This window comes from Eubalaena glacialis, chromosome X (genome assembly GCF_028564815.1).
Source record: "Eubalaena glacialis isolate mEubGla1 chromosome X, mEubGla1.1.hap2.+ XY, whole genome shotgun sequence".
NCBI lineage: Eukaryota > Metazoa > Chordata > Mammalia > Artiodactyla > Balaenidae > Eubalaena > Eubalaena glacialis.
Genome location: NC_083736.1, coordinates 105,167,050 through 105,174,374, shown reverse-complemented (window position 1 = coordinate 105,174,374; position 7,325 = coordinate 105,167,050). Strand labels below are relative to the sequence as shown.

At 33.7% G+C, this 7,325-nt stretch overlaps 1 pseudogene; it reads left to right on the top strand.

Moving 5' to 3' along the window:
* Nucleotides 1–202: 202 nt before the first annotated feature.
* Nucleotides 203–708, top strand: LOC133081877 (small ribosomal subunit protein uS5-like; annotated as a pseudogene).
* Nucleotides 709–7,325: the final 6,617 nt, after the last annotated feature.

Here is a 7,325-nt window from a genome sequence, read left to right as displayed (position 1 = left end):
AAAATGCCAAAGGGGAAAAAGTTTGGGATCATAAAATCTGAAACTGAGCTAGAAGGTTACTGTTGTACTGGGTTGGTTATCTATAGTGGAAACAAGTAGGATAGGATATAGAGAATCCTGAAAAGAGATGTGATTTCCAAATTTCTGAGTGGAATAAGCTCATTTAAAACAGATACCTAGATCTTCTCCATAAAAACACCAAATGGCGGATGACGCAGGTGCATTTGTCGCCACTGGGGATTACAATGGACATGTTGGTTTGGGTGTCAAGTGCTCAAAGGAGGTAGCCACTGCCATCTGTGGGGTCATCTTGGCCAAGCTCCCCACCGACCCCGTGCAGCGAGGCTACTTGGGTGTCAAGATCAGCAAGCCCCATACCATCCCTTGCAAGGTGACTGGCCACTGTGGGTCTGTGCTGGTGTGCATCATCCCTGCCCCCAGGGGCACTGGCATGGTCTCAGCCCCTGTGCCCAAGAAGCTACTGATGATGGCCGGAATTGACGACTGCTACACCTCTGCCAGGGGCTGCACCGCCACCCTGGGTAACTTTTGATGCCATTTCCAAGACCTACAGTTATCTCACTTCTGATCTCTGGAGAGACGGATGTTCACCAAGTCTCCGTATCAGGAATTCACTACCATCATTTGAAGACCCACATCAGAGTTTCCGTGCAGAGGACACAAGATCCAGCTATAGCCACCACATAGTTTTATATGAGAAAAATAAAGTGAATTAAGCCATTTTAAATAAATTAAATAAATAAATAAATAAAACAAATACCTAAAAAGAGAACCATATCCTTCTTTTCCAGAACAGTAAGAATAATCTGCATCGTTATTTCTAGAGTTCAGAAATAGTATATTGCAAGTGTCCCCTTGCCCTGTAGTGTTTAATAATAGAATAGATAAATTTAGTTAGGTGCTATCTTACCTGGGAGCTGGTGGCTAGACTATTTGAACTCCCCAGTTCCTTTTTAACAGCAGTACTCTTTATTTTGCTCCTGGGATACAGAATAAACATTGTGCACCTGGAAATGTCAGCAAAAAGCACTTTCAATATTTTTTATGTTATTTTAGTGAAAGATAACATTCCTTCATGTACAACTGCTAAGACTGCCCATGCTTGCTTTCAAAATAGAACTCTCCAAAGGATCATTCAGACTCCCATCATCTTAAAAAATCAACCCTAGAAATCAATAGGAGCCAAAAAATAATTTCATATAAATCTGCTGTGAAAAAAACTCACCATTCATTTTAACCAAGGGAATTTACAAAGCATTAAATTGTCATGTTTTCTCTCTTACATAGCTTTTGATGATGAAAACATTACACTGTAAAATTTTCAAAAGTGGATAAATCACTATAAGTATTTAAAAACTTAAAAATAAAAGCTTATAAATAGGTAAATGGGCAAGTGGAATAAACATTAGATGTAATGATAATAAAATTTGTGATTGAACAGTTGATGTCTAAAGGGTTAACAGTCATTCTATTTCAGCACGATATGTAGTATCAATATATCCTATTATGTTTGAAGATTATACATATTTCATATGATAAATATATGTACGATACATATAGGAACAAAGACTTAATTTGGCCTCAAGCTGACTCTCCATTCTTAGACATTACTATATCTGTTCTTACTATTCCCCTCATTCCAGCCACACTGGTCAAAAACTGTATATTTTAGAATATGTCCTATTTTCCTATCTATGCTTTTGTTTATATTTTGTTCTCACTGTAAGATGCTTTCCCTCTAGGATTCCCACCTTCCATGCTAATCTGTCTTATTTCCTTATGGTTTACATATTCATTTAAGTATTTTTTTTTCCACTTCAGTAAACATTTATTGAGAACCTACTTTGTACAAGGTAATTTTGAAACTTCTGGAGATATATTGAAAAGAAAGTATTTTTTTCCATAGTAGAAATTAGAGTCTAGTGAGGGAGAGAGACATGAAAAACATGAAAATAAAAATGTAAACATATTCTAGGAAGGAAAAAAAAAAGCTAGGTGTAATATGGGAGAGCCATTTTGTGACGTACTTTAGGTTAGACGATCAGGAAAAGCCCCAGAAATATGAATAAGGCACCAACCAAGTGAAATATAAGGGGAAAAATAGGTAGATGGAGTAGCATGTGCAAACTTCCTGAAGTGGGAATATGCTACATGAATTTGGACAGAAACAATAGAAAAGCCAGTGTGACTGCAGTATAGTGAGGGGGAAAAGTGGCACAACCTGAGGTGTGAGAGATGGACAACCATCAAGTCATATAAGATCGTATATATCATGGTAAGTGTTTTACTGCCTAGAGTAATAAGATCATAAGAGTATCAAATTGTTGTAGGTATTTTACTTGTATCATCACTTTGAATCCTCATGAAGACTCTATTAGATAGGTACTATCAATACTCCCATTTTAAAGATAACAAAAGTGAGGAGCACAGAGGTTAAGTGACTTGCCCACAGTCACTAGTAAGTAGTACAGACAGGATTCAAACTCAATTGGTCTGGTCCTAGGACCAGAGTTCTTTATCTCTCAGTAAGTATGATAGGAAGCAATAGGAGGGTTTTAAACAGGAGGCTTATATGTTGAGATTTACAGGTTTTAAAAATAATTCTGGTTGAATTGGGAAGAACTGCTTGAAAGTGAGCAAAAGGGGAAGTAGGGAAAATATTAGGAGGCTATTACAATAGTCTAAGTGAGAAATGACAGTGCCTTGGCTCCTGGTAGAGTAAGAAAAAATAAATGGATTAAAAATATATCTTTTAAAAATATTTTTTCAATGTGTAGGTAAAATGAATGCGTTTTGGTAATGTACTAGATATGGGGAAGGAAGAGAGAGTGTAAAGTAACGTATTTGATGCATGGTCGTCTTGCAGATCATCATGATATCCTTGGTTTGCTTGCAGTTATAAGTGAACTCAGTTAGGCATTCTTTATGTGGTAACTGTGAAATAGGCTTTTTTTTTACTAATTTATTTTCCCCAATTTCTGCTGTATGAAACCTAATGTGGCATATTTAATTTATCAAAATTTCATTTTTTACACCAAGAATATTAAATATAAAAAAGAAACAAGAACACTTCCTCACCTCCAATGTCATCAATAATCTTGAATCATAAGGATCGTAAGGCTTAACACCCGAAGAACATCAACTGCCTCATCCTGATTGTTAAGTTTCACATTGAATCCTTGGCAACTAGTATGCATCATGGATTTATCTATCTGCTATACTTTTGACTACTATCAATGTCAAATAGAATTTTATATTTTGTGGCAAAAAGCTCATCAAATTTACCATGTAATTTCCATAGCAAAAGTCAGCGATCAATAGGTGGGGTAGAGGAAAACATGATCCTTTCCAAATTGATTCTAGAAATTGAATGCGAAAGGTCACCATATGCATGTGGAGATGTCATGTGTTCTCTACACTCCTGGGTCTCTCTATAGAATCACATATTAGTAGTGATTACCAGTTAATATATAGCAGATCTCTGGTCTGTCACTTGATTTCTCAGCATCCTTTTATAAAACAATATTATGCGAAATAGAATTATACTTTTTGTACTGTTTACAGTACCAGAGTTTGCTTTAGTTTCTCCTTTGATCTTCCGCTCATTCAAAATCTCTCTTTTTGTTTTGTTGATGGGGGGATGGGTGAAATAGGTGAAGGGAATTAAGAGGTGTGAACTTACAGTTATAAAATAAATAGTCAAAGGGATGTAATGTACAGCATAAGGAACATGGTCAATAGTACTGTAATAACTTTCTATGGGAACACATGGTGATCATTTCATAATGTATTATCATAATGATCATTTTGTTATGTATTTATATGTAGAGTCACTATGTTGTATACCTGAAACTAACATAATATTTTATGTTAACTATATTTCAATTAGCAAAAAATCTGGCTCTCAGTATCATGTATCCTTGTAATATGTGGTTATTTTATGCTCCCTGATTTTCCAAAAGCTTACATACATGTATGTATGTATATAGATGGGTATGAATGCTGAGAAATGCTTTAGTTCACTTGAAAAATCACTATTGTTTTAAAATTTGAGTATAACTTTCTCCAAAGATCAGAATTTTTGATCACTACAGTAAGTATCTATCACTGGCTTTTGGTGAGGTTGAGCTATATACAGTGTAAGACAGATGGAAGCCTCTCTACCAAACTGTCACTATTTTCAGGAACTAAAATTCTCCCTGAATGTGTCCCATATTTATAAAATGTTATTGAAAGTGAACGGTACAAATGGAGAAGCAGTATGTGTGAAAATTAACTGATTCATCCATAGGCCTATTGGATTCACATCTGAGGAGTTTATTTTACCTAGTGGGAAATTATTTCACTCTTACTTAACTAATAGGACCTCTCCAGTGCCTATCAGATAAAGTTGAAACTTTTCAACATGATGTTCAATGCCCACACACAATCAGGGACCCCTACTTCTTTAGCCTTACCTTCCACTTTTCCTGTACACGAAACCTCTTCTTCAATTAAACCAAGCTCCTATTGACCCCTGAAATTTAAAAATATGTATATATATAAAATTTACCATATGCCTATAATATTTTCCTTTTGCTCATAATATTGGCTAGTCTTATCTAGCCAATCCAAATTCATTCAATTATTCACTCATTCAATAACTGAAAACCACCTGCTTTGTATGTGGTTATGAATGAGATAGCCAGATAAATAAATTCTAAGATTTTAAAAAATATAATTCTTGTTTGTTTTTTCTGACATGTTAGAAACAGGATTCAAGGACTCAAAAATAAATATTGTGGGTTTTCTAAGCAAAGTGCTTAAATGATTTCAAACTGTCTTTTAGCAATGAATACACATGTTTTAGGGCAAGGATAATGTTTTGCCATTTTTGATCTCAGACAACTCCCTCGTAATCTCTTTTACTGTAGATGATTTCACATTTAAAGAACTCTTGAAGAAAAAAATAGACTCCTTATGTATGCACTGTGACCCCACAGTAATTCTGTTTTGGGAACGAAACTATAAGTAGCATATATCCAGAAGTGACTGAACTAGGAACCAATTAAATGACCTCAAATCAATATTCATTTTGAGAATAGCATGCAATCCAAAAGCACAATGAATGCTAGTTAGATCAAGAATAGAAACTCTCAGTCATTCCTGTTGATTTCTAAAGTAGCCTAGTAATGTCTTACCAAAGACAGGGAATCTACCAGTGATACTACCAATTGTGGACAGTGAAGCCAAATACATAATAGTGACTCCAATGAATATATCTCTAGACTCATAATTACCTTTAAAGGCAATGGCTTCATATTGTATGGCCTGTTTTTAAATAAACCTTTTATTTTGACTTCATTGTGGATTTGTATGAAATTGTAAAAAATAATATAGATTCCACGTACCTTTATCCAGTTTCCCCAATCGTAACATGTCAGAAAACTACAGTATAATATCACAACCAAGACAATGACGTTCATGTAATCCACCTATCTTATTCAGCTTTCCTTAGTTTTACTTGCACTCATTTGTGTGTATATATTTGTGTGTTTAGTTCTATGCAACTTTATCACATGTATTACTTCCTTAATTCACATAGTGATTGTGAAATTTATCCACATTGTTTCAAATTCATTCTTTTCCACTGTGATATAGTGTTCACAGATATGAATATCCAAAATTTATGTATTTTACTATTGATGAGATATTGTGATTATTTCAAGTTTTACTCTATTACCAAGAATATGGCTATGAATATTCCATTTATTTTGGTGCACATGTATAAGTGTTTCCATTGGGTATATACCTAGGAATCAATTTGCTAGTCACAGGATATATGTTCAGCTTTAGTAGGTACTGCCAAGAGTAGCTGTACCAATTTCCTTACTCTCCAACAATATATAGGATTCTTATTGCTCTCTGTATTATAACACTTGGTAATATCAGTATTGAAAATTGCAGCCATTGTGGATGCTATGTACCATTATCTTATTGTAATTTTAACTTGCATTTGCCTAAGGACTAATTAGATTAAGCATCTTTATATATTTATATATATTTATAATATATATTTATTGGACATTTGGATATTCTCTTTTATGAGTATTGTCTTTCCTTTTCTTACTGATTAGTAGAAGTTCTTTAAGCATTCTGGATATGATCTATGGAAAGTTTTAAGTCATTTTTGTCTTTGGTTTTGAGAAACTATGAAGTATCTTGTGGGTTTTTTTTCCTACTTAACATCAACTTTCAAGTACTATTAATAGTAATTTTTTAAATGTGAAAGTAAAGGTAATTCATTCAATTACTTTTAAAAATGGACATTAGCATAAAACAAACGTTAAAATAAAACATAGAATCTCTGGTCTTATATGTATGTAATTGTTACCTGGGCATCTTTTTCAAAATATCCTGAAAAGGGAAATATCAAGCAAATTTTTCCTTTATATTAACCTATTGATTCATATTCTGTTCACTACAAGTTTGTGATAAAAATTTAACTAAATTGGTTTATCAATTTCACAACATGCTAGTGTATATAACATTGTTATAAAAAAATCTCAGATTTTAGAATCATCCAGTTACATACAGTTTTATTTAATTCAACATTCTTTACATCAATCAGGAAGTATTGTATGATTTCCTTTAGATCTTGAAGATCATAAATCTATCTCAGAATTTTCTATATAGATATTTAAGTCAGAGGCCCAATTCTACATTTAAGTAAAATCAATGACGCCCTAGAACATTCCATTTCCTACAGTTAAAATTGTTAAATAGACCTGTGAGGAAGTAGCCTATGTCCCTTTAAGTATGTTATTTTTCTTATTCATATAACTCCTGTTTTACTTGTACTCATCTGTATTGTGCGCATGTGTGTTTATACGATTTTATCACATGTGTAGGTTTGTGTATTCACCACCACAGTCAAGATACAGTACAGTTCTGTTATCACAAGGACCCCTTGTGTTGTCCTTTTATAACATGCCAACTTCCCTATGGCCACCCATCCCTAATCCCTGGCAACCACTGATCTGTTTTCCATCTCTATAATTTTGGTATTTCAAGAATGTTATATAAATTGAATCATGTAGTATGTAATCTTTTGAGATGTTTTTTTTCACTCAGCATAATATCCTTCAAGTTCATTCAAGTTGTGTGTATCAATAGTTCATTCCTTTGAGTTATGAGTAATATATTCCTTAGTAAGAATGAACCACAGTTTACCCATTCTCCCATTGGAAGACATCCAGGCTATTTACAGTTTGGGGCTATAACAAATAAAGTTGCAGTGAACATTCATGTATAGGTTTTTGTGT